This window comes from Sceloporus occidentalis, unplaced genomic scaffold (genome assembly GCF_023333645.1).
Source record: "Sceloporus occidentalis isolate IW3139 unplaced genomic scaffold, rSceOcc1.0.p SCAF_160, whole genome shotgun sequence".
Taxonomy (NCBI): Eukaryota; Metazoa; Chordata; class Lepidosauria; order Squamata; family Phrynosomatidae; genus Sceloporus; species Sceloporus occidentalis.
In genome coordinates, this window is record NW_028317140.1 from 1,931,707 (window position 1) to 1,954,224 (window position 22,518).

At 53.8% G+C, this 22,518-nt stretch overlaps 24 non-coding genes across 24 annotated transcripts; all 24 read left to right on the forward strand.

Moving 5' to 3' along the window:
- Nucleotides 1-120: 120 nt before the first annotated feature.
- LOC149279975 (U1 spliceosomal RNA) lies at nt 121-284 on the forward strand. The gene has a single exon (XR_016278540.1). It is a non-coding gene; the product is annotated as a U1 spliceosomal RNA (small nuclear RNA).
- An 881-nt stretch (nt 285-1,165) lies between these two features.
- LOC149279976 (small nucleolar RNA U3) lies at nt 1,166-1,381 on the forward strand. The gene has a single exon (XR_016278410.1). It is a non-coding gene; the product is annotated as a small nucleolar RNA U3 (small nucleolar RNA).
- Nucleotides 1,382-1,916: 535 nt separating this feature from the next.
- On the forward strand, nt 1,917-2,080 carry LOC149279977 (U1 spliceosomal RNA). Its single transcript, XR_016278346.1, has one exon. It is a non-coding gene; the product is annotated as a U1 spliceosomal RNA (small nuclear RNA).
- An 874-nt stretch (nt 2,081-2,954) lies between these two features.
- LOC149279978 (small nucleolar RNA U3) lies at nt 2,955-3,170 on the forward strand. Its single transcript, XR_016278411.1, has one exon. It is a non-coding gene; the product is annotated as a small nucleolar RNA U3 (small nucleolar RNA).
- A 535-nt stretch (nt 3,171-3,705) lies between these two features.
- LOC149279979 (U1 spliceosomal RNA) lies at nt 3,706-3,869 on the forward strand. Its single transcript, XR_016278541.1, has one exon. It is a non-coding gene; the product is annotated as a U1 spliceosomal RNA (small nuclear RNA).
- An 889-nt stretch (nt 3,870-4,758) lies between these two features.
- Nucleotides 4,759-4,974, forward strand: LOC149279980 (small nucleolar RNA U3). Its single transcript, XR_016278412.1, has one exon. It is a non-coding gene; the product is annotated as a small nucleolar RNA U3 (small nucleolar RNA).
- A 535-nt stretch (nt 4,975-5,509) lies between these two features.
- LOC149279981 (U1 spliceosomal RNA) lies at nt 5,510-5,673 on the forward strand. The gene has a single exon (XR_016278351.1). It is a non-coding gene; the product is annotated as a U1 spliceosomal RNA (small nuclear RNA).
- An 865-nt stretch (nt 5,674-6,538) lies between these two features.
- LOC149279982 (small nucleolar RNA U3) lies at nt 6,539-6,754 on the forward strand. The gene has a single exon (XR_016278413.1). It is a non-coding gene; the product is annotated as a small nucleolar RNA U3 (small nucleolar RNA).
- Nucleotides 6,755-7,289: 535 nt separating this feature from the next.
- On the forward strand, nt 7,290-7,453 carry LOC149279983 (U1 spliceosomal RNA). Its single transcript, XR_016278542.1, has one exon. It is a non-coding gene; the product is annotated as a U1 spliceosomal RNA (small nuclear RNA).
- An 881-nt stretch (nt 7,454-8,334) lies between these two features.
- On the forward strand, nt 8,335-8,550 carry LOC149279984 (small nucleolar RNA U3). The gene has a single exon (XR_016278415.1). It is a non-coding gene; the product is annotated as a small nucleolar RNA U3 (small nucleolar RNA).
- A 535-nt stretch (nt 8,551-9,085) lies between these two features.
- LOC149279985 (U1 spliceosomal RNA) lies at nt 9,086-9,249 on the forward strand. The gene has a single exon (XR_016278347.1). It is a non-coding gene; the product is annotated as a U1 spliceosomal RNA (small nuclear RNA).
- An 874-nt stretch (nt 9,250-10,123) lies between these two features.
- LOC149279986 (small nucleolar RNA U3) lies at nt 10,124-10,339 on the forward strand. Its single transcript, XR_016278416.1, has one exon. It is a non-coding gene; the product is annotated as a small nucleolar RNA U3 (small nucleolar RNA).
- A 535-nt stretch (nt 10,340-10,874) lies between these two features.
- On the forward strand, nt 10,875-11,038 carry LOC149279987 (U1 spliceosomal RNA). The gene has a single exon (XR_016278543.1). It is a non-coding gene; the product is annotated as a U1 spliceosomal RNA (small nuclear RNA).
- An 887-nt stretch (nt 11,039-11,925) lies between these two features.
- On the forward strand, nt 11,926-12,141 carry LOC149279988 (small nucleolar RNA U3). The gene has a single exon (XR_016278417.1). It is a non-coding gene; the product is annotated as a small nucleolar RNA U3 (small nucleolar RNA).
- A 535-nt stretch (nt 12,142-12,676) lies between these two features.
- Nucleotides 12,677-12,840, forward strand: LOC149279989 (U1 spliceosomal RNA). The gene has a single exon (XR_016278544.1). It is a non-coding gene; the product is annotated as a U1 spliceosomal RNA (small nuclear RNA).
- Nucleotides 12,841-13,714: 874 nt separating this feature from the next.
- Nucleotides 13,715-13,930, forward strand: LOC149279990 (small nucleolar RNA U3). Its single transcript, XR_016278486.1, has one exon. It is a non-coding gene; the product is annotated as a small nucleolar RNA U3 (small nucleolar RNA).
- A 535-nt stretch (nt 13,931-14,465) lies between these two features.
- LOC149279991 (U1 spliceosomal RNA) lies at nt 14,466-14,629 on the forward strand. The gene has a single exon (XR_016278255.1). It is a non-coding gene; the product is annotated as a U1 spliceosomal RNA (small nuclear RNA).
- An 888-nt stretch (nt 14,630-15,517) lies between these two features.
- LOC149279992 (U1 spliceosomal RNA) lies at nt 15,518-15,681 on the forward strand. Its single transcript, XR_016278256.1, has one exon. It is a non-coding gene; the product is annotated as a U1 spliceosomal RNA (small nuclear RNA).
- An 889-nt stretch (nt 15,682-16,570) lies between these two features.
- LOC149279993 (small nucleolar RNA U3) lies at nt 16,571-16,786 on the forward strand. The gene has a single exon (XR_016278483.1). It is a non-coding gene; the product is annotated as a small nucleolar RNA U3 (small nucleolar RNA).
- Nucleotides 16,787-17,321: 535 nt separating this feature from the next.
- On the forward strand, nt 17,322-17,485 carry LOC149279994 (U1 spliceosomal RNA). Its single transcript, XR_016278257.1, has one exon. It is a non-coding gene; the product is annotated as a U1 spliceosomal RNA (small nuclear RNA).
- An 878-nt stretch (nt 17,486-18,363) lies between these two features.
- LOC149279995 (small nucleolar RNA U3) lies at nt 18,364-18,579 on the forward strand. The gene has a single exon (XR_016278418.1). It is a non-coding gene; the product is annotated as a small nucleolar RNA U3 (small nucleolar RNA).
- A 535-nt stretch (nt 18,580-19,114) lies between these two features.
- LOC149279996 (U1 spliceosomal RNA) lies at nt 19,115-19,278 on the forward strand. Its single transcript, XR_016278333.1, has one exon. It is a non-coding gene; the product is annotated as a U1 spliceosomal RNA (small nuclear RNA).
- An 887-nt stretch (nt 19,279-20,165) lies between these two features.
- On the forward strand, nt 20,166-20,329 carry LOC149279997 (U1 spliceosomal RNA). The gene has a single exon (XR_016278339.1). It is a non-coding gene; the product is annotated as a U1 spliceosomal RNA (small nuclear RNA).
- Nucleotides 20,330-22,089: 1,760 nt separating this feature from the next.
- Nucleotides 22,090-22,305, forward strand: LOC149279998 (small nucleolar RNA U3). Its single transcript, XR_016278484.1, has one exon. It is a non-coding gene; the product is annotated as a small nucleolar RNA U3 (small nucleolar RNA).
- The last annotated feature ends 213 nt before the right edge of the window (nt 22,306-22,518 follow it).

Genomic DNA, 22,518 nt, shown 5'->3' on the forward strand with positions numbered 1-22,518 from the left:
TGCAGGCACCTTGTCCAAGCAGCTGTTCTGCACAGAGCCCAGTGTTAGAGCAGAAACCCCCACCACGACTTTAGCGAGGGGTGTGGAAGTGGCGCCCCCCACCATCTTCTATGGCAGCTCATACTTACCTGGCAGGGGAGATACCCTGATCACGAAGGGGGTTCTCCCAGGGTGAGGCTCAGCCATTGCACTCCGGCTGTGCTGACCCCTGCGATTTCCCCAAATGCGGGAAACTCGACTGCATAATTTCTGGTAGTGGGGGACTGCGTTCGCGCTTTCCCCTGATCATCCCGGTTTAACGATAGAGCCCGCAGTATCTCCGGTATCAGCTGGTGGTTCTCCAGGCGTGGCCCTTGCCGCTACCTCCTAAGGGGGCTGCTCTAGCGCCTTGAGGCGCGCCTCCCCCGCCTCACCCCGTCTGCTCATCCGCTGGGTTAGCTGGCTTTGCCGCTTCCGACCCAGCCTGCGCTCGGCGCCTCCTAGCCCGGGAGGAAGCTCCTTCGCCCTGTCTCTTCTGATGCTCTTGAAAGGCTGGCGACCGCCGCCCAGCCGCCTCCTCTCCTGCCGTTGGCTTTTCTTTCCTCTCTTTCCCGGGAACTCGCACCTGGGCTTGCCCTTCCAGAAGCACGCGCCGCCTAGCCTCTCGTGTTAATGACGCTTTATGCTTTGCCAGGAACCGCCTCCGTTATGGTTAGGGAAAAGGGTACCGCCCCAGACTCTTTGCGGCCTCATCAGGTGTTGCTCCTACGTCAGAGACAATATATCTGCATAAGCCCCACCCCTGGGAGGTCTTAAATGTTAAACGTGTGGTCTCATCACTCACGCTTCTCTGGTTGGTTTTTTTTCCTTCTTGCTTTTCCAAAGCATGCTTAAACGCCATCACAGAGCGTCCTCGGTCAAGCTGCTGATGTTGATGTTCTGCGCTGCCTCGCAGCCTGCCTTGGATGTAATGTATGTTCAGTGGTTGAATAAACGCAATCTAGCCTATTTCACGCATTGACTTCTAAGAAAAGCGTTACGAATTGGTTTTTTTTTGTTTGTTTTCATAAGATTCATGCATTGCAAAGTCTTCTTCTCTTTCGGAGTTGTGCGAATGTCTTAACTTTAGTTTGTCGCTGCAAGCTATATAGCGATGCCTTTAGGTGTCCCTCGCAGAGCGGACGTCAAGACTGTACTTTCAGGGATCATTTCTATAGTGCCCGACCGGAGAAATGTGCTCGGAAGTGGTCAGGCTCGGTAACCACGATGAAGAGCTCGCGTGCGTTCCCCTGAGCGCGAAGCGAGTATCAAGCGCCGTGGCTAACGGCTGCTTGTTGCTTTTGATGACTGGTCCTTTCTTCGCGAGAGCAGGTTAGGAGGGGGAACGCGCAAGCTGAGTGGTTACTTCTCGTAGCGACGCGTTGAGCTGTGCTTTCTGCGGATACAGCCTTAATTGTGTTTGTTGGCCTCTTTCGAGGGCCTTACTTCTATGCCGTCGTACTAGCTTTCGAGGCAGGCCTACTCTTAACAGGATAGACACCTCGCGAGGGGCTTAATGTTGCCTATGTTTCATGAGCCTTTCATGGAAACGTTCTACGTGCCAACATCAAATGATAGCCAAGTCCTGTTGCCCGGTTCGTGCTTTAAGGTCGCCAAGGGGTAAATGCTCCTTCCCCGCCGCGAGGTCCTGCTGATGGGCAGTGCTACCGCGTGCAAATTTTTGTGCTGCAAAGCACTCTGGGAATGCTGGATTTTACAAGCGCAGCTTAACATGGGAAGATTTTTCCCTGAAGGGCAACAATGAGGAATTTCCTGTGTGCAGGCACCTTGTCCAAGCAGCTGTTCTGCACAGAGCCAAGTGTTAGAGCAGAAACCCCCACCACGACTTTAGCGAGGGGTGTGGAAGTGGCGCCCCCCACCATCTTCTATGGCAGCTCATACTTACCTGGCAGGGGAGATACCCTGATCACGAAGGGGGTTCTCCCAGGGTGAGGCTCAGCCATTGCACTCCGGCTGTGCTGACCCCTGCGATTTCCCCAAATGCGGGAAACTCGACCGCATAATTTCTGGTAGTGGGGGACTGCGTTCGCGCTTTCCCCTGATCATCCCGGTTTAACGATAGAGCCCGCAGTATCTCCGGTATCAGCTGGTGGTTCTCCAGGCGTGGCCCTTGCCGCTACCTCCTAAGGGGGCTGCTCTAGCGCCTTGAGGCGTGCCTCCTCCGCCTCACCCCGTCTGCTCATCCGCTGGGTTAGCTGGCTTTGCCGCTTCCGACCCAGCCTGCGCTCGGCGCCTCCTAGGCCGGGAGGAAGCTCCTTCGCCCTGTCTCTTCTGATGCTCTTGAAAGGCTGGCGACCGCCGCCCAGCCGCCGGCTTTTCTTTCCTCTCTTTCCCGGGAACTCGCGCCTGGGCTTGCCCTTCCAGAAGCACGCGCCGCCTAGCCTCTCGTGTTAATGACGCTTTATGCTTTGCCAGGAACCGCCTCCGTTATGGTTAGGGAAAAGGGTACCGCCCCAGACTCTTTGCGGCCTCATCAGGTGTTGCTCCTACGTCAGAGACAATATATCTGCATAAGCCCCACCCCTGGGAGGTCTTAAATGTTAAACGTGTGGTCTCATCACTCACGCTTCTCTGGTTGGTTTTTTTTCCTTCTTGCTTTTCCAAAGCATGCTTAAACGCCATCACAGAGCGTCCTCGGTCAAGCTGCTGATGTTGATGTTCTGCGCTGCCTCGCAGCCTGCCTTGGATGTAATGTATGTTCAGTGGTTGAATAAACGCAATCTAGCCTATTTCACGCATTGACTTCTAAGAAAAGCGTTACGAATTGGTTTTTTTTTGTTTGTTTTCATAAGATTCATGCATTGCAAAGTCTTCTTCTCTTTCGGAGTTGTGCGAATGTCTTAACTTTAGTTTGTCGCTGCAAGCTATATAGCGATGCCTTTAGGTGGGACGGTGTCCCTCGCAGAGCGGACGTCAAGACTGTACTTTCAGGGATCATTTCTATAGTGCCCGACCGGAGAAATGTGCTCGGAAGTGGTCAGGCTCGGTAACCACGATGAAGAGCTCGCGTGCGTTCCCCTGAGCGCGAAGCGAGTATCAAGCGCCGTGGCTAACGGCTGCTTGTTGCTTTTGATGACTGGTCCTTTCTTCGCGAGAGCAGGTTAGGAGGGGGAACGCGCAAGCTGAGTGGTTACTTCTCGTAGCGACGCGTTGAGCTGTGCTTTCTGCGGATACAGCCTTAATTGTGTTTGTTGGCCTCTTTCGAGGGCCTTACTTCTATGCCGTCGTACTAGCTTTCGAGGCAGGCCTACTCTTAACAGGATAGACACCTCGCGAGGGGCTTAATGTTGCCTATGTTTCATGAGCCTTTCATGGAAACGTTCTACGTGCCAACATCAAATGATAGCCAAGTCCTGTTGCCCGGCTCGTGCTTTAAGGTCGCCAAGGGGTAAATGCTCCTTCCCCGCCGCGAGGTCCTGCTGATGGGCGGTGCTACCGCGTGCAAATTTTTGTGCTGCAAAGCACTCTGGGAATGCTGGATTTTACAAGCGCAGCTTAACACGGGAAGATTTTTCCCTGAAGGGCAACAATGAGGAATTTCCTGTGTGCAGGCACCTTGTCCAAGCAGCTGTTCTGCACAGAGCCAAGTGTTAGAGCAGAAACCCCCACCACGACTTTAGCGAGGGGTGTGGAAGTGGCGCCCCCCACCATCTTCTATGGCAGCTCATACTTACCTGGCAGGGGAGATACCCTGATCACGAAGGGGGTTCTCCCAGGGTGAGGCTCAGCCATTGCACTCCGGCTGTGCTGACCCCTGCGATTTCCCCAAATGCGGGAAACTCGACTGCATAATTTCTGGTAGTGGGGGACTGCGTTCGCGCTTTCCCCTGATCATCCCGGTTTAACGATAGAGCCCGCAGTATCGCCGGTATCAGCTGGTGGTTCTCCAGGCGTGGCCCTTGCCGCTACCTCCTAAGGGGGCTGCTCTAGCGCCTTGAGGCGTGCCTCCTCCGCCTCACCCCGTCTGCTCATCCGCTGGGTTAGCTGGCTTTGCCGCTTCCGACCCAGCCTGCGCTTGGCGCCTCCTAGGCCGGGAGGAAGCTCCTTCGCCCTGTCTCTTCTGATGCTCTTGAAAGGCTGGCGACCGCCGCCCAGCCGCCTCCTCTCCTGCCGTTGGCTTTTCTTTCCTCTCTTTCCCGGGAACTCGCACCTGGGCTTGCCCTTCCAGAAGCACGCGCCGCCTAGCCTCTCGTGTTAATGACGCTTTATGCTTTGCCAGGAACCGCCTCCGTTATGGTTAGGGAAAAGGGTACCGCCCCAGACTCTTTGCGGCCTCATCAGGTGTTGCTCCTACGTCAGAGACAATATATCTGCATAAGCCCCACCCCTGGGAGGTCTTAAATGTTAAACGTGTGGTCTCATCACTCACGCTTCTCTGGTTGGTTTTTTTTCCTTCTTGCTTTTCCAAAGCATGCTTAAACGCCATCACAGAGCGTCCTCGGTCAAGCTGCTGATGTTGATGTTCTGCGCTGCCTCGCAGCCTGCCTTGGATGTAATGTATGTTCAGTGGTTGAATAAACGCAATCTAGCCTATTTCACGCATTGACTTCTAAGAAAAGCGTTACGAATTGTTTTTTTTTTGTTTGTTTTCATAAGATTCATGCATTGCAAAGTCTTCTTCTCTTTCGGAGTTGTGCGAATGTCTTAACTTTAGTTTGTCGCTGCAAGCTATATAGCGATGCCTTTAGGTGGGACGGTGTCCCTCGCAGAGCGGACGTCAAGACTGTACTTTCAGGGATCATTTCTATAGTGCCCGACCGGAGAAATGTGCTCGGAAGTGGTCAGGCTCGGTAACCACGATGAAGAGCTCGCGTGCGTTCCCCTGAGCGCGAAGCGAGTATCAAGCGCCGTGGCTAACGGCTGCTTGTTGCTTTTGATGACTGGTCCTTTCTTCGCGAGAGCAGGTTAGGAGGGGGAACGCGCAAGCTGAGTGGTTACTTCTCGTAGCGACGCGTTGAGCTGTGCTTTCTGCGGATACAGCCTTAATTGTGTTTGTTGGCCTCTTTCGAGGGCCTTCCTTCTATGCCGTCGTACTAGCTTTCGAGGCAGGCCTACTCTTAACAGGATAGACACCTCGCGAGGGGCTTAATGTTGCCTATGTTTCATGAGCCTTTCATGGAAACGTTCTACGTGCCAACATCAAATGATAGCCAAGTCCTGTTGCCCGGCTCGTGCTTTAAGGTCGCCAAGGGGTAAATGCTCCTTCCCCGCCGCGAGGTCCTGCTGATGGGCGGTGCTACCGCGTGCAAATTTTTGTGCTGCAAAGCACTCTGGGAATGCTGGATTTTACAAGCGCAGCTTAACACGGGAAGATTTTTCCCTGAAGGGCAACAATGAGGAATTTCCTGTGTGCAGGCACCTTGTCCAAGCAGCTGTTCTGCACAGAGCCAAGTGTTAGAGCAGAAACCCCCACCACGACTTTAGCGAGGGGTGTGGAAGTGGCGCCCCCCACCATCTTCTATGGCAGCTCATACTTACCTGGCAGGGGAGATACCCTGATCACGAAGGGGGTTCTCACAGGGTGAGGCTCAGCCATTGCACTCCGGCTGTGCTGACCCCTGCGATTTCCCCAAATGCGGGAAACTCGACTGCATAATTTCTGGTAGTGGGGGACTGCGTTCGCGCTTTCCCCTGATCATCCCGGTTTAACGATAGAGCCCGCAGTATCTCCGGTATCAGCTGGTGGTTCTCCAGGCGTGGCCCTTGCCGCTACCTCCTAAGGGGGCTGCTCTAGCGCCTTGAGGCGCGCCTCCTCCGCCTCACCCCGTCTGCTCATCCGCTGGGTTAGCTGGCTTTGCCGCTTCCGACCCAGCCTGCGCTCGGCGCCTCCTAGCCCGGGAGGAAGCTCCTTCGCCCTGTCTCTTCTGATGCTCTTGAAAGGCTGGCGACCGCCGCCCAGCCGCCTCCTCTCCTGCCGTTGGCTTTTCTTTCCTCTTTCCCGGGAACTCGCACCTGGGCTTGCCCTTCCAGAAGCACGCGCCGCCTAGCCTCTCGTGTTAATGACGCTTTATGCTTTGCCAGGAACCGCCTCCGTTATGGTTAGGGAAAAGGGTACCGCCCCAGACTCTTTGCGGCCTCATCAGGTGTTGCTCCTACGTCAGAGACAATATATCTGCATAAGCCCCACCCCTGGGAGGTCTTAAATGTTAAACGTGTGGTCTCATCACTCACGCTTCTCTGGTTGGTTTTTTTTCCTTCTTGCTTTTCCAAAGCATGCTTAAACGCCATCACAGAGCGTCCTCGGTCAAGCTGCTGATGTTGATGTTCTGCGCTGCCTCGCAGCCTGCCTTGGATGTAATGTATGTTCAGTGGTTGAATAAACGCAATCTAGCCTATTTCACGCATTGACTTCTAAGAAAAGCGTTACGAATTGGTTTTTTTTTGTTTGTTTTCATAAGATTCATGCATTGCAAAGTCTTCTTCTCTTTCGGAGTTGTGCGAATGTCTTAACTTTAGTTTGTCGCTGCAAGCTATATAGCGATGCCTTTAGATGGACGTCAAGACTGTACTTTCAGGGATCATTTCTATAGTGCCCGACCGGAGAAATGTGCTCGGAAGTGGTCAGGCTCGGTAACCACGATGAAGAGCTCGCGTGCGTTCCCCTGAGCGCGAAGCGAGTATCAAGCGCCGTGGCTAACGGCTGCTTGTTGCTTTTGATGACTGGTCCTTTCTTCGCGAGAGCAGGTTAGGAGGGGGAACGCGCAAGCTGAGTGGTTACTTCTCGTAGCGACGCGTTGAGCTGTGCTTTCTGCGGATACAGCCTTAATTGTGTTTGTTGGCCTCTTTCGAGGGCCTTCCTTCTATGCCGTCGTACTAGCTTTCGAGGCAGGCCTACTCTTAACAGGATAGACACCTCGCGAGGGGCTTAATGTTGCCTATGTTTCATGAGCCTTTAATGGAAACGTTCTACGTGCCAACATCAAATGATAGCCAAGTCCTGTTGCCCGGCTCGTGCTTTAAGGTCGCCAAGGGGTAAATGCTCCTTCCCCGCCGCGAGGTCCTGCTGATGGGCGGTGCTACCGCGTGCAAATTTTTGTGCTGCAAAGCACTCTGGGAATGCTGGATTTTACAAGCGCAGCTTAACACGGGAAGATTTTTCCCTGAAGGGCAACAATGAGGAATTTCCTGTGTGCAGGCACCTTGTCCAAGCAGCTGTTCTGCACAGAGCCCAGTGTTAGAGCAGAAACCCCCACCACGACTTTAGCGAGGGGTGTGGAAGTGGCGCCCCCCACCATCTTCTATGGCAGCTCATACTTACCTGGCAGGGGAGATACCCTGATCACGAAGGGGGTTCTCCCAGGGTGAGGCTCAGCCATTGCACTCCGGCTGTGCTGACCCCTGCGATTTCCCCAAATGCGGGAAACTCGACTGCATAATTTCTGGTAGTGGGGGACTGCGTTCGCGCTTTCCCCTGATCATCCCGGTTTAACGATAGAGCCCGCAGTATCTCCGGTATCAGCTGGTGGTTCTCCAGGCGTGGCCCTTGCCGCTACCTCCTAAGGGGGCTGCTCTAGCGCCTTGAGGCGCGCCTCCCCCGCCTCACCCCGTCTGCTCATCCGCTGGGTTAGCTGGCTTTGCCGCTTCCGACCCAGCCTGCGCTCGGCGCCTCCTAGCCCGGGAGGAAGCTCCTTCGCCCTGTCTCTTCTGATGCTCTTGAAAGGCTGGCGACCGCCGCCCAGCCGCCTCCTCTCCTGCCGTTGGCTTTTCTTTCCTCTCTTTCCCGGGAACTCGCACCTGGGCTTGCCCTTCCAGAAGCACGCGCCGCCTAGCCTCTCGTGTTAATGACGCTTTATGCTTTGCCAGGAACCGCCTCCGTTATGGTTAGGGAAAAGGGTACCGCCCCAGACTCTTTGCGGCCTCATCAGGTGTTGCTCCTACGTCAGAGACAATATATCTGCATAAGCCCCACCCCTGGGAGGTCTTAAATGTTAAACGTGTGGTCTCATCACTCACGCTTCTCTGGTTGGTTTTTTTTCCTTCTTGCTTTTCCAAAGCATGCTTAAACGCCATCACAGAGCGTCCTCGGTCAAGCTGCTGATGTTGATGTTCTGCGCTGCCTCGCAGCCTGCCTTGGATGTAATGTATGTTCAGTGGTTGAATAAACGCAATCTAGCCTATTTCACGCATTGACTTCTAAGAAAAGCGTTACGAATTGGTTTTTTTTTGTTTGTTTTCATAAGATTCATGCATTGCAAAGTCTTCTTCTCTTTCGGAGTTGTGCGAATGTCTTAACTTTAGTTTGTCGCTGCAAGCTATATAGCGATGCCTTTAGGTGTCCCTCGCAGAGCGGACGTCAAGACTGTACTTTCAGGGATCATTTCTATAGTGCCCGACCGGAGAAATGTGCTCGGAAGTGGTCAGGCTCGGTAACCACGATGAAGAGCTCGCGTGCGTTCCCCTGAGCGCGAAGCGAGTATCAAGCGCCGTGGCTAACGGCTGCTTGTTGCTTTTGATGACTGGTCCTTTCTTCGCGAGAGCAGGTTAGGAGGGGGAACGCGCAAGCTGAGTGGTTACTTCTCGTAGCGACGCGTTGAGCTGTGCTTTCTGCGGATACAGCCTTAATTGTGTTTGTTGGCCTCTTTCGAGGGCCTTACTTCTATGCCGTCGTACTAGCTTTCGAGGCAGGCCTACTCTTAACAGGATAGACACCTCGCGAGGGGCTTAATGTTGCCTATGTTTCATGAGCCTTTCATGGAAACGTTCTACGTGCCAACATCAAATGATAGCCAAGTCCTGTTGCCCGGCTCGTGCTTTAAGGTCGCCAAGGGGTAAATGCTCCTTCCCCGCCGCGAGGTCCTGCTGATGGGCAGTGCTACCGCGTGCAAATTTTTGTGCTGCAAAGCACTCTGGGAATGCTGGATTTTACAAGCGCAGCTTAACATGGGAAGATTTTTCCCTGAAGGGCAACAATGAGGAATTTCCTGTGTGCAGGCACCTTGTCCAAGCAGCTGTTCTGCACAGAGCCAAGTGTTAGAGCAGAAACCCCCACCACGACTTTAGCGAGGGGTGTGGAAGTGGCGCCCCCCACCATCTTCTATGGCAGCTCATACTTACCTGGCAGGGGAGATACCCTGATCACGAAGGGGGTTCTCCCAGGGTGAGGCTCAGCCATTGCACTCCGGCTGTGCTGACCCCTGCGATTTCCCCAAATGCGGGAAACTCGACCGCATAATTTCTGGTAGTGGGGGACTGCGTTCGCGCTTTCCCCTGATCATCCCGGTTTAACGATAGAGCCCGCAGTATCTCCGGTATCAGCTGGTGGTTCTCCAGGCGTGGCCCTTGCCGCTACCTCCTAAGGGGGCTGCTCTAGCGCCTTGAGGCGTGCCTCCTCCGCCTCACCCCGTCTGCTCATCCGCTGGGTTAGCTGGCTTTGCCGCTTCCGACCCAGCCTGCGCTCGGCGCCTCCTAGGCCGGGAGGAAGCTCCTTCGCCCTGTCTCTTCTGATGCTCTTGAAAGGCTGGCGACCGCCGCCCAGCCGCCGGCTTTTCTTTCCTCTCTTTCCCGGGAACTCGCGCCTGGGCTTGCCCTTCCAGAAGCACGCGCCGCCTAGCCTCTCGTGTTAATGACGCTTTATGCTTTGCCAGGAACCGCCTCCGTTATGGTTAGGGAAAAGGGTACCGCCCCAGACTCTTTGCGGCCTCATCAGGTGTTGCTCCTACGTCAGAGACAATATATCTGCATAAGCCCCACCCCTGGGAGGTCTTAAATGTTAAACGTGTGGTCTCATCACTCACGCTTCTCTGGTTGGTTTTTTTTCCTTCTTGCTTTTCCAAAGCATGCTTAAACGCCATCACAGAGCGTCCTCGGTCAAGCTGCTGATGTTGATGTTCTGCGCTGCCTCGCAGCCTGCCTTGGATGTAATGTATGTTCAGTGGTTGAATAAACGCAATCTAGCCTATTTCACGCATTGACTTCTAAGAAAAGCGTTACGAATTGGTTTTTTTTTGTTTGTTTTCATAAGATTCATGCATTGCAAAGTCTTCTTCTCTTTCGGAGTTGTGCGAATGTCTTAACTTTAGTTTGTCGCTGCAAGCTATATAGCGATGCCTTTAGGTGGGACGGTGTCCCTCGCAGAGCGGACGTCAAGACTGTACTTTCAGGGATCATTTCTATAGTGCCCGACCGGAGAAATGTGCTCGGAAGTGGTCAGGCTCGGTAACCACGATGAAGAGCTCGCGTGCGTTCCCCTGAGCGCGAAGCGAGTATCAAGCGCCGTGGCTAACGGCTGCTTGTTGCTTTTGATGACTGGTCCTTTCTTCGCGAGAGCAGGTTAGGAGGGGGAACGCGCAAGCTGAGTGGTTACTTCTCGTAGCGACGCGTTGAGCTGTGCTTTCTGCGGATACAGCCTTAATTGTGTTTGTTGGCCTCTTTCGAGGGCCTTACTTCTATGCCGTCGTACTAGCTTTCGAGGCAGGCCTACTCTTAACAGGATAGACACCTCGCGAGGGGCTTAATGTTGCCTATGTTTCATGAGCCTTTCATGGAAACGTTCTACGTGCCAACATCAAATGATAGCCAAGTCCTGTTGCCCGGCTCGTGCTTTAAGGTCGCCAAGGGGTAAATGCTCCTTCCCCGCCGCGAGGTCCTGCTGATGGGCGGTGCTACCGCGTGCAAATTTTTGTGCTGCAAAGCACTCTGGGAATGCTGGATTTTACAAGCGCAGCTTAACACGGGAAGATTTTTCCCTGAAGGGCAACAATGAGGAATTTCCTGTGTGCAGGCACCTTGTCCAAGCAGCTGTTCTGCACAGAGCCAAGTGTTAGAGCAGAAACCCCCACCACGACTTTAGCGAGGGGTGTGGAAGTGGCGCCCCCCACCATCTTCTATGGCAGCTCATACTTACCTGGCAGGGGAGATACCCTGATCACGAAGGGGGTTCTCCCAGGGTGAGGCTCAGCCATTGCACTCCGGCTGTGCTGACCCCTGCGATTTCCCCAAATGCGGGAAACTCGACTGCATAATTTCTGGTAGTGGGGGACTGCGTTCGCGCTTTCCCCTGATCATCCCGGTTTAACGATAGAGCCCGCAGTATCTCCGGTATCAGCTGGTGGTTCTCCAGGCGTGGCCCTTGCCGCTACCTCCTAAGGGGGCTGCTCTAGCGCCTTGAGGCGCGCCTCCTCCGCCTCACCCCGTCTGCTCATCCGCTGGGTTAGCTGGCTTTGCCGCTTCCGACCCAGCCTGCGCTCGGCGCCTCCTAGCCCGGGAGGAAGCTCCTTCGCCCTGTCTCTTCTGATGCTCTTGAAAGGCTGGCGACCGCCGCCCAGCCGCCTCCTCTCCTGCCGTTGGCTTTTCTTTCCTCTTTCCCGGGAACTCGCACCTGGGCTTGCCCTTCCAGAAGCACGCGCCGCCTAGCCTCTCGTGTTAATGACGCTTTATGCTTTGCCAGGAACCGCCTCCGTTATGGTTAGGGAAAAGGGTACCGCCCCAGACTCTTTGCGGCCTCATCAGGTGTTGCTCCTACGTCAGAGACAATATATCTGCATAAGCCCCACCCCTGGGAGGTCTTAAATGTTAAACGTGTGGTCTCATCACTCACGCTTCTCTGGTTGGTTTTTTTTCCTTCTTGCTTTTCCAAAGCATGCTTAAACGCCATCACAGAGCGTCCTCGGTCAAGCTGCTGATGTTGATGTTCTGCGCTGCCTCGCAGCCTGCCTTGGATGTAATGTATGTTCAGTGGTTGAATAAACGCAATCTAGCCTATTTCACGCATTGACTTCTAAGAAAAGCGTTACGAATTGGTTTTTTTTTGTTTGTTTTCATAAGATTCATGCATTGCAAAGTCTTCTTCTCTTTCGGAGTTGTGCGAATGTCTTAACTTTAGTTTGTCGCTGCAAGCTATATAGCGATGCCTTTAGGTGGGACGGTGTCCCTCGCAGAGCGGACGTCAAGACTGTACTTTCAGGGATCATTTCTATAGTGCCCGACCGGAGAAATGTGCTCGGAAGTGGTCAGGCTCGGTAACCACGATGAAGAGCTCGCGTGCGTTCCCCTGAGCGCGAAGCGAGTATCAAGCGCCGTGGCTAACGGCTGCTTGTTGCTTTTGATGACTGGTCCTTTCTTCGCGAGAGCAGGTTAGGAGGGGGAACGCGCAAGCTGAGTGGTTACTTCTCGTAGCGACGCGTTGAGCTGTGCTTTCTGCGGATACAGCCTTAATTGTGTTTGTTGGCCTCTTTCGAGGGCCTTCCTTCTATGCCGTCGTACTAGCTTTCGAGGCAGGCCTACTCTTAACAGGATAGACACCTCGCGAGGGGCTTAATGTTGCCTATGTTTCATGAGCCTTTCATGGAAACGTTCTACGTGCCAACATCAAATGATAGCCAAGTCCTGTTGCCCGGCTCGTGCTTTAAGGTCGCCAAGGGGTAAATGCTCCTTCCCCGCCGCGAGGTCCTGCTGATGGGCGGTGCTACCGCGTGCAAATTTTTGTGCTGCAAAGCACTCTGGGAATGCTGGATTTTACAAGCGCAGCTTAACACGGGAAGATTTTTCCCTGAAGGGCAACAATGAGGAATTTCCTGTGTGCAGGCACCTTGTCCAAGCAGCTGTTCTGCACAGAGCCAAGTGTTAGAGCAGAAACCCCCACCACGACTTTAGCGAGGGGTGTGGAAGTGGCGCCCCCCACCATCTTCTATGGCAGCTCATACTTACCTGGCAGGGGAGATACCCTGATCACGAAGGGGGTTCTCCCAGGGTGAGGCTCAGCCATTGCACTCCGGCTGTGCTGACCCCTGCGATTTCCCCAAATGCGGGAAACTCGACTGCATAATTTCTGGTAGTGGGGGACTGCGTTCGCGCTTTCCCCTGATCATCCCGGTTTAACGATAGAGCCCGCAGTATCTCCGGTATCAGCTGGTGGTTCTCCAGGCGTGGCCCTTGCCGCTACCTCCTAAGGGGGCTGCTCTAGCGCCTTGAGGCGTGCCTCCTCCGCCTCACCCCGTCTGCTCATCCGCTGGGTTAGCTGGCTTTGCCGCTTCCGACCCAGCCTGCGCTCGGCGCCTCCTAGGCCGGGAGGAAGCTCCTTCGCCCTGTCTCTTCTGATGCTCTTGAAAGGCTGGCGACCGCCGCCCAGCCGCCGGCTTTTCTTTCCTCTCTTTCCCGGGAACTCGCGCCTGGGCTTGCCCTTCCAGAAGCACGCGCCGCCTAGCCTCTCGTGTTAATGACGCTTTATGCTTTGCCAGGAACCGCCTCCGTTATGGTTAGGGAAAAGGGTACCGCCCCAGACTCTTTGCGGCCTCATCAGGTGTTGCTCCTACGTCAGAGACAATATATCTGCATAAGCCCCACCCCTGGGAGGTCTTAAATGTTAAACGTGTGGTCTCATCACTCACGCTTCTCTGGTTGGTTTTTTTTCCTTCTTGCTTTTCCAAAGCATGCTTAAACGCCATCACAGAGCGTCCTCGGTCAAGCTGCTGATGTTGATGTTCTGCGCTGCCTCGCAGCCTGCCTTGGATGTAATGTATGTTCAGTGGTTGAATAAACGCAATCTAGCCTATTTCACGCATTGACTTCTAAGAAAAGCGTTACGAATTGGTTTTTTTTTGTTTGTTTTCATAAGATTCATGCATTGCAAAGTCTTCTTCTCTTTCGGAGTTGTGCGAATGTCTTAACTTTAGTTTGTCGCTGCAAGCTATATAGCGATGCCTTTAGGTGGGACGGTGTCCCTCGCAGAGCGGACGTCAAGACTGTACTTTCAGGGATCATTTCTATAGTGCCCGACCGGAGAAATGCGCTCGGAAGTGGTCAGGCTCGGTAACCACGATGAAGAGCTCGCGTGCGTTCCCCTGAGCGCGAAGCGAGTATCAAGCGCCGTGGCTAACGGCTGCTTGTTGCTTTTGATGACTGGTCCTTTCTTCGCGAGAGCAGGTTAGGAGGGGGAACGCGCAAGCTGAGTGGTTACTTCTCGTAGCGACGCCTTGAGCTGTGCTTTCTGCGGATACAGCCTTAATTGTGTTTGTTGGCCTCTTTCGAGGGCCTTCCTTCTATGCCGTCGTACTAGCTTTCGAGGCAGGCCTACTCTTAACAGGATAGACACCTCGCGAGGGGCTTAATGTTGCCTATGTTTCATGAGCCTTTAATGGAAACGTTCTACGTGCCAACATCAAATGATAGCCAAGTCCTGTTGCCCGGCTCGTGCTTTAAGGTCGCCAAGGGGTAAATGCTCCTTCCCCGCCGCGAGGTCCTGCTGATGGGCGGTGCTACCGCGTGCAAATTTTTGTGCTGCAAAGCACTCTGGGAATGCTGGATTTTACAAGCGCAGCTTAACACGGGAAGATTTTTCCCTGAAGGGCAACAATGAGGAATTTCCTGTGTGCAGGCACCTTGTCCAAGCAGCTGTTCTGCACAGAGCCCAGTGTTAGAGCAGAAACCCCCACCACGACTTTAGCGAGGGGTGTGGAAGTGGCGCCCCCCACCATCTTCTATGGCAGCTCATACTTACCTGGCAGGGGAGATACCCTGATCACGAAGGGGGTTCTCCCAGGGTGAGGCTCAGCCATTGCACTCCGGCTGTGCTGACCCCTGCGATTTCCCCAAATGCGGGAAACTCGACTGCATAATTTCTGGTAGTGGGGGACTGCGTTCGCGCTTTCCCCTGATCATCCCGGTTTAACGATAGAGCCCGCAGTATCTCCGGTATCAGCTGGTGGTTCTCCAGGCGTGGCCCTTGCCGCTACCTCCTAAGGGGGCTGCTCTAGCGCCTTGAGGCGTGCCTCCCCCGCCTCACCCCGTCTGCTCATCCGCTGGGTTGGCTGGCTTTGCCGCTTCCGACCCAGCCTGCGCTCGGCGCCTCCTAGGCCGGGAGGAAGCTCCTTCGCCCTGTCTCTTCTGATGCTCTTGAAAGGCTGGCGACCGCCGCCCAGCCGCCTCCTCTCCTGCCGTTGGCTTTTCTTTCCTCTCTTTCCCGGGAACTCGCGCCTGGGCTTGCCCTTCCAGAAGCACGCGCCGCCTAGCCTCTCGTGTTAATGACGCTTTATGCTTTGCCAGGAACCGCCTCCGTTATGGTTAGGGAAAAGGGTACCGCCCCAGACTCTTTGCGGCCTCATCAGGTGTTGCTCCTACGTCAGAGACAATATATCTGCATAAGCCCCACCCCTGGGAGGTCTTAAATGTTAAACGTGTGGTCTCATCACTCACGCTTCTCTGGTTGGTTTTTTTTCCTTCTTGCTTTTCCAAAGCATGCTTAAACGCCATCACAGAGCGTCCTCGGTCAAGCTGCTGATGTTGATGTTCTGCGCTGCCTCGCAGCCTGCCTTGGATGTAATGTATGTTCAGTGGTTGAATAAACGCAATCTAGCCTATTTCACGCATTGACTTCTAAGAAAAGCGTTACGAATTGTTTTTTTTTTTTTTGTTTTCATAAGATTCATGCATTGCAAAGTCTTCTTCTGTTCTGCACAGAGCCAAGTGTTAGAGCAGAAACCCCCACCACGACTTTAGCGAGGGGTGTGGAAGTGGCGCCCCCCACCATCTTCTATGGCAGCTCATACTTACCTGGCAGGGGAGATACCCTGATCACGAAGGGGGTTCTCCCAGGGTGAGGCTCAGCCATTGCACTCCGGCTGTGCTGACCCCTGCGATTTCCCCAAATGCGGGAAACTCGACTGCATAATTTCTGGTAGTGGGGGACTGCGTTCGCGCTTTCCCCTGATCATCCCGGTTTAACGATAGAGCCCGCAGTATCTCCGGTATCAGCTGGTGGTTCTCCAGGCGTGGCCCTTGCCGCTACCTCCTAAGGGGGCTGCTCTAGCGCCTTGAGGCGTGCCTCCCCCGCCTCACCCCGTCTGCTCATCCGCTGGGTTGGCTGGCTTTGCCGCTTCCGACCCAGCCTGCGCTCGGCGCCTCCTAGGCCGGGAGGAAGCTCCTTCGCCCTGTCTCTTCTGATGCTCTTGAAAGGCTGGCGACCGCCGCCCAGCCGCCTCCTCTCCTGCCGTTGGCTTTTCTTTCCTCTCTTTCCCGGGAACTCGCACCTGGGCTTGCCCTTCCAGAAGCACGCGCCGCCTAGCCTCTCGTGTTAATGACGCTTTATGCTTTGCCAGGAACCGCCTCCGTTATGGTTAGGGAAAAGGGTACCGCCCCAGACTCTTTGCGGCCTCATCAGGTGTTGCTCCTACGTCAGAGACAATATATCTGCATAAGCCCCACCCCTGGGAGGTCTTAAATGTTAAACGTGTGGTCTCATCACTCACGCTTCTCTGGTTGGTTTTTTTTCCTTCTTGCTTTTCCAAAGCATGCTTAAACGCCATCACAGAGCGTCCTCGGTCAAGCTGCTGATGTTGATGTTCTGCGCTGCCTCGCAGCCTGCCTTGGATGTAATGTATGTTCAGTGGTTGAATAAACGCAATCTAGCCTATTTCACGCATTGACTTCTAAGAAAAGCGTTACGAATTGGTTTTTTTTTGTTTGTTTTCATAAGATTCATGCATTGCAAAGTCTTCTTCTCTTTCGAAGTTGTGCGAATGTCTTAACTTTAGTTTGTCGCTGCAAGCTATATAGCGATGCCTTTAGGTGGGACGGTGTCCCTCGCAGAGCGGACGTCAAGACTGTACTTTCAGGGATCATTTCTATAGTGCCCGACCGGAGAAATGTGCTCGGAAGTGGTCAGGCTCGGTAACCACGATGAAGAGCTCGCGTGCGTTCCCCTGAGCGCGAAGCGGGTATCAAGCGCCGTGGCTAACGGCTGCTTGTTGCTTTTGATGACTGGTCCTTTCTTCGCGAGAGCAGGTTAGGAGGGGGAACGCGCAAGCTGAGTGGTTACTTCTCGTAGCGACGCGTTGAGCTGTGCTTTCTGCGGATACAGCCTTAATTGTGTTTGTTGGCCTCTTTCGAGGGCCTTCCTTCTATGCCGTCGTACTAGCTTTCGAGGCAGGCCTACTCTTAACAGGATAGACACCTCGCGAGGGGCTTAATGTTGCCTATGTTTCATGAGCCTTTAATGGAAACGTTCTACGTGCCAACATCAAATGATAGCCAAGTCCTGTTGCCCGGCTCGTGCTTTAAGGTCGCCAAGGGGTAAATGCTCCTTCCCCGCCGCGAGGTCCTGCTGATGGGCGGTGCTACCGCGTGCAAATTTTTGTGCTGCAAAGCACTCTGGGAATGCTGGATTTTACAAGCGCAGCTTAACACGGGAAGATTTTTCCCTGAAGGGCAACAATGAGGAATTTCCTGTGTGCAGGCACCTTGTCCAAGCAGCTGTTCTGCACAGAGCCAAGTGTTAGAGCAGAAACCCCCACCACGACTTTAGCGAGGGGTGTGGAAGTGGCGCCCCCCACCATCTTCTATGGCAGCTCATACTTACCTGGCAGGGGAGATACCCTGATCACGAAGGGGGTTCTCCCAGGGTGAGGCTCAGCCATTGCACTCCGGCTGTGCTGACCCCTGCGATTTCCCCAAATGCGGGAAACTCGACTGCATAATTTCTGGTAGTGGGGGACTGCGTTCGCGCTTTCCCCTGATCATCCCGGTTTAACGATAGAGCCCGCAGTATCTCCGGTATCAGCTGGTGGTTCTCCAGGCGTGGCCCTTGCCGCTACCTCCTAAGGGGGCTGCTCTAGCGCCTTGAGGCGTGCCTCACCCCGTCTGCTCATCCGCTGGGTTAGCTGGCTTTGCCGCTTCCGACCCAGCCTGCGTTCGGAGCCTCCTAGGCCGGGAGGAAGCTCCTTCGCCCTGTCTCTTCTGATGCTCTTGAAAGGCTGGCGACCGCCGCCCAGCCGCCTCCTCTCCTGCCGTTGGCTTTTCTTTCCTCTCTTTCCCGGGAACTCGCACCTGGGCTTGCCCTTCCAGAAGCACGCGCCGCCTAGCCTCTCGTGTTAATGACGCTTTATGCTTTGCCAGGAACCGCCTCCGTTATGGTTAGGGAAAAGGGTACCGCCCCAGACTCTTTGCGGCCTCATCAGGTGTTGCTCCTACGTCAGAGACAATATATCTGCATAAGCCCCACCCCTGGGAGGTCTTAAATGTTAAACGTGTGGTCTCATCACTCGCTTCTCTGGTTGGTTTTTTTTCCTTCTTGCTTTTCCAAAGCATGCTTAAACGCCATCACAGAGCGTCCTCGGTCAAGCTGCTGATGTTGATGTTCTGCGCTGCCTCGCAGCCTGCCTTGGATGTAATGTATGTTCAGTGGTTGAATAAACGCAATCTAGCCTATTTCACGCATTGACTTCTAAGAAAAGCGTTACGAATTGGTTTTTTTTTGTTTGTTTTCATAAGATTCATGCATTGCAAAGTCTTCTTCTCTTTCGGAGTTGTGCGAATGTCTTAACTTTAGTTTGTCGCTGCAAGCTATATAGCGATGCCTTTAGGTGGGACGGTGTCCCTCGCAGAGCGGACGTCAAGACTGTACTTTCAGGGATCATTTCTATAGTGCCCGACCGGAGAAATGTGCTCGGAAGTGGTCAGGCTCGGTAACCACGATGAAGAGCTCGCGTGCGTTCCCCTGAGCGCGAAGCGAGTATCAAGCGCCGTGGCTAACGGCTGCTTGTTGCTTTTGATGACTGGTCCTTTCTTCGCGAGAGCAGGTTAGGAGGGGGAACGCGCAAGCTGAGTGGTTACTTCTCGTAGCGACGCGTTGAGCTGTGCTTTCTGCGGATACAGCCTTAATTGTGTTTGTTGGCCTCTTTCGAGGGCCTTCCTTCTATGCCGTCGTACTAGCTTTCGAGGCAGGCCTACTCTTAACAGGATAGACACCTCGCGAGGGGCTTAATGTTGCCTATGTTTCATGAGCCTTTCATGGAAACGTTCTACGTGCCAACATCAAATGATAGCCAAGTCCTGTTGCCCGGCTCGTGCTTTAAGGTCGCCAAGGGGTAAATGCTCCTTCCCCGCCGCGAGGTCCTGCTGATGGGCGGTGCTACCGCGTGCAAATTTTTGTGCTGCAAAGCACTCTGGGAATGCTGGATTTTACAAGCGCAGCTTAACACGGGAAGATTTTTCCCTGAAGGGCAACAATGAGGAATTTCCTGTGTGCAGGCACCTTGTCCAAGCAGCTGTTCTGCACAGAGCCAAGTGTTAGAGCAGAAACCCCCACCACGACTTTAGCGAGGGGTGTGGAAGTGGCGCCCCCCACCATCTTCTATGGCAGCTCATACTTACCTGGCAGGGGAGATACCCTGATCACGAAGGGGGTTCTCCCAGGGTGAGGCTCAGCCATTGCACTCCGGCTGTGCTGACCCCTGCGATTTCCCCAAATGCGGGAAACTCGACTGCATAATTTCTGTTAGTGGGGGACTGCGTTCGCGCTTTCCCCTGATCATCCCGGTTTAACGATAGAGCCCGCAGTATCTCCGGTATCAGCTGGTGGTTCTCCAGGCGTGGCCCTTGCCGCTACCTCCTAAGGGGGCTGCTCTAGCGCCTTGAGGCGTGCCTCCCCGCCTCACCCCGTCTGCTCATCCGCTGGGTTAGCTGGCTTTGCCGCTTCCGACCCAGCCTGCGCTCGGAGCCTCCTAGGCCGGGAGGAAGCTCCTTCGCCCTGTCTCTTCTGATGCTCTTGAAAGGCCGGCGACCGCCGCCCAGCCGCCTCCTCTCCTGCCGTTGCCTTTTCTTTCCTCTCTTTCCCGGGAACTCGCACCTGGGCTTGCCCTTCCAGAAGCACGCGCCGCCTAGCCTCTCGTGTTAATGACGCTTTATGCTTTGCCAGGAACCGCCTCCGTTATGGTTAGGGAAAAGGGTACCGCCCCAGACTCTTTGCGGCCTCATCAGGTGTTGCTCCTACGTCAGAGACAATATATCTGCATAAGCCCCACCCCTGGGAGGTCTTAAATGTTAAACGTGTGGTCTCATCACTCACGCTTCTCTGGTTGGTTTTTTTTCCTTCTTGCTTTTCCAAAGCATGCTTAAACGCCATCACAGAGCGTCCTCGGTCAAGCTGCTGATGTTGATGTTCTGCGCTGCCTCGCAGCCTGCCTTGGATGTAATGTATGTTCAGTGGTTGAATAAACGCAATCTAGCCTATTTCACGCATTGACTTCTAAGAAAAGCGTTACGAATTGTTTTTTTTTTTTTTGTTTTCATAAGATTCATGCATTGCAAAGTCTTCTTCTGTTCTGCACAGAGCCAAGTGTTAGAGCAGAAACCCCCACCACGACTTTAGCGAGGGGTGTGGAAGTGGCGCCCCCCACCATCTTCTATGGCAGCTCATACTTACCTGGCAGGGGAGATACCCTGATCACGAAGGGGGTTCTCCCAGGGTGAGGCTCAGCCATTGCACTCCGGCTGTGCTGACCCCTGCGATTTCCTCAAATGCGGGAAACTCGACTGCATAATTTCTGGTAGTGGGGGACTGCGTTCGCGCTTTCCCCTGATCATCCCGGTTTAACGATAGAGCCCGCAGTATCTCCGGTATCAGCTGGTGGTTCTCCAGGCGTGGCCCTTGCCGCTACCTCCTAAGGGGGCTGCTCTAGCGCCTTGAGGCGTGCCTCCCCCGCCTCACCCCGTCTGCTCATCCGCTGGGTTGGCTGGCTTTGCCGCTTCCGACCCAGCCTGCGCTCGGCGCCTCCTAGGCCGGGAGGAAGCTCCTTCGCCCTGTCTCTTCTGATGCTCTTGAAAGGCTGGCGACCGCCGCCCAGCCGCCTCCTCTCCTGCCGTTGGCTTTTCTTTCCTCTCTTTCCCGGGAACTCGCACCTGGGCTTGCCCTTCCAGAAGCACGCGCCGCCTAGCCTCTCGTGTTAATGACGCTTTATGCTTTGCCAGGAACCGCCTCCGTTATGGTTAGGGAAAAGGGTACCGCCCCAGACTCTTTGCGGCCTCATCAGGTGTTGCTCCTACGTCAGAGACAATATATCTGCATAAGCCCCACCCCTGGGAGGTCTTAAATGTTAAACGTGTGGTCTCATCACTCACGCTTCTCTGGTTGGTTTTTTTTCCTTCTTGCTTTTCCAAAGCATGCTTAAACGCCATCACAGAGCGTCCTCGGTCAAGCTGCTGATGTTGATGTTCTGCGCTGCCTCGCAGCCTGCCTTGGATGTAATGTATGTTCAGTGGTTGAATAAACGCAATCTAGCCTATTTCACGCATTGACTTCTAAGAAAAGCGTTACGAATTGGTTTTTTTTTGTTTGTTTTCATAAGATTCATGCATTGCAAAGTCTTCTTCTCTTTCGGAGTTGTGCGAATGTCTTAACTTTAGTTTGTCGCTGCAAGCTATATAGCGATGCCTTTAGGTGGGACGGTGTGCCTCGCAGAGCGGACGTCATGAAAGCCCTGGATAACTCAATATAAGAGGAAGGGCGCCGTGATCAGGCCTGGGTTTTGGTATGGGACACAGGCTGCCCTTTGGGTGACCCCAGATGGGAGGGGGAGTTGTTTTGGCCTTTGCTTGACCCTAGGAGGACGGGGTGAGTGACAGCAGGGGTGGGGTCATATTCATGATAGGTGAGTTTACGGTAGCAACAGAGGGAGAGAAAACTAAATAAGGCTATATATACAGCTGTTGCCTGAGGGTGTTGCGCAGTTTAATAAAATTTATAAGAAGCTGTGAAGACCTGTTAGGGAGAAATTCCCGCCCTCCCTCCCTGATACTTTTGTTTTTATTACCGTTGATGTTTGGTGGCGTGCTTCTTGGGAATTATTGGACAGTTGGTTGTTCAAGTTGGTCGTATATTGCGGGGTACCCATCTCAGGTATGGGTCCGCGTTGGTGTACGGTGTGGGGTCTTTCCTGCGGGCAGGGTCCCAAGGGGAAGCTGTTTGGTAGTACTGACAAAGCCCACCTGCTGGTGCAGTTTACGGCTGGTGGGAGGAGCGCAGTACATGGTAACAAAATGAATGGTGTTCCTCAAGTGGGACTGTTTATTGTTGATTAAGCAAATGCGGGGCTCAATGATATTGGGAAGAAATAGCCCCGTGGTGTACTTGTTTGTAAACTTGTGAATGTATTCATACATTGTTACTTTGTTTGATATTCAATAAAGGTGTGTCACAGTTTGTTGCTGAAAATAAAATAAACGCTGTGGCCTTTACACATTCCAAAAGAAAGTTGTGATGGTCTTTTGTTCTATGAATTAAGAGATGTGTGCGTGAGTATGGGAGTGAGTCTGGTCGTACCAATAAACAGTGCCTTGATCAAGACTGTACTTTCAGGGATCATTTCTATAGTGCCCGACCGGAGAAATGTGCTCGGAAGTGGTCAGGCTCGGTAACCACGATGAAGAGCTCGCGTGCGTTCCCCTGAGCGCGAAGCGGGTATCAAGCGCCGTGGCTAACGGCTGCTTGTTGCTTTTGATGACTGGTCCTTTCTTCGCGAGAGCAGGTTAGGAGGGGGAACGCGCAAGCTGAGTGGTTACTTCTCGTAGCGACGCGTTGAGCTGTGCTTTCTGCGGATACAGCCTTAATTGTGTTTGTTGGCCTCTTTCGAGGGCCTTCCTTCTATGCCGTCGTACTAGCTTTCGAGGCAGGCCTACTCTTAACAGGATAGACACCTCGCGAGGGGCTTAATGTTGCCTATGTTTCATGAGCCTTTAATGGAAACGTTCTACGTGCCAACATCAAATGAT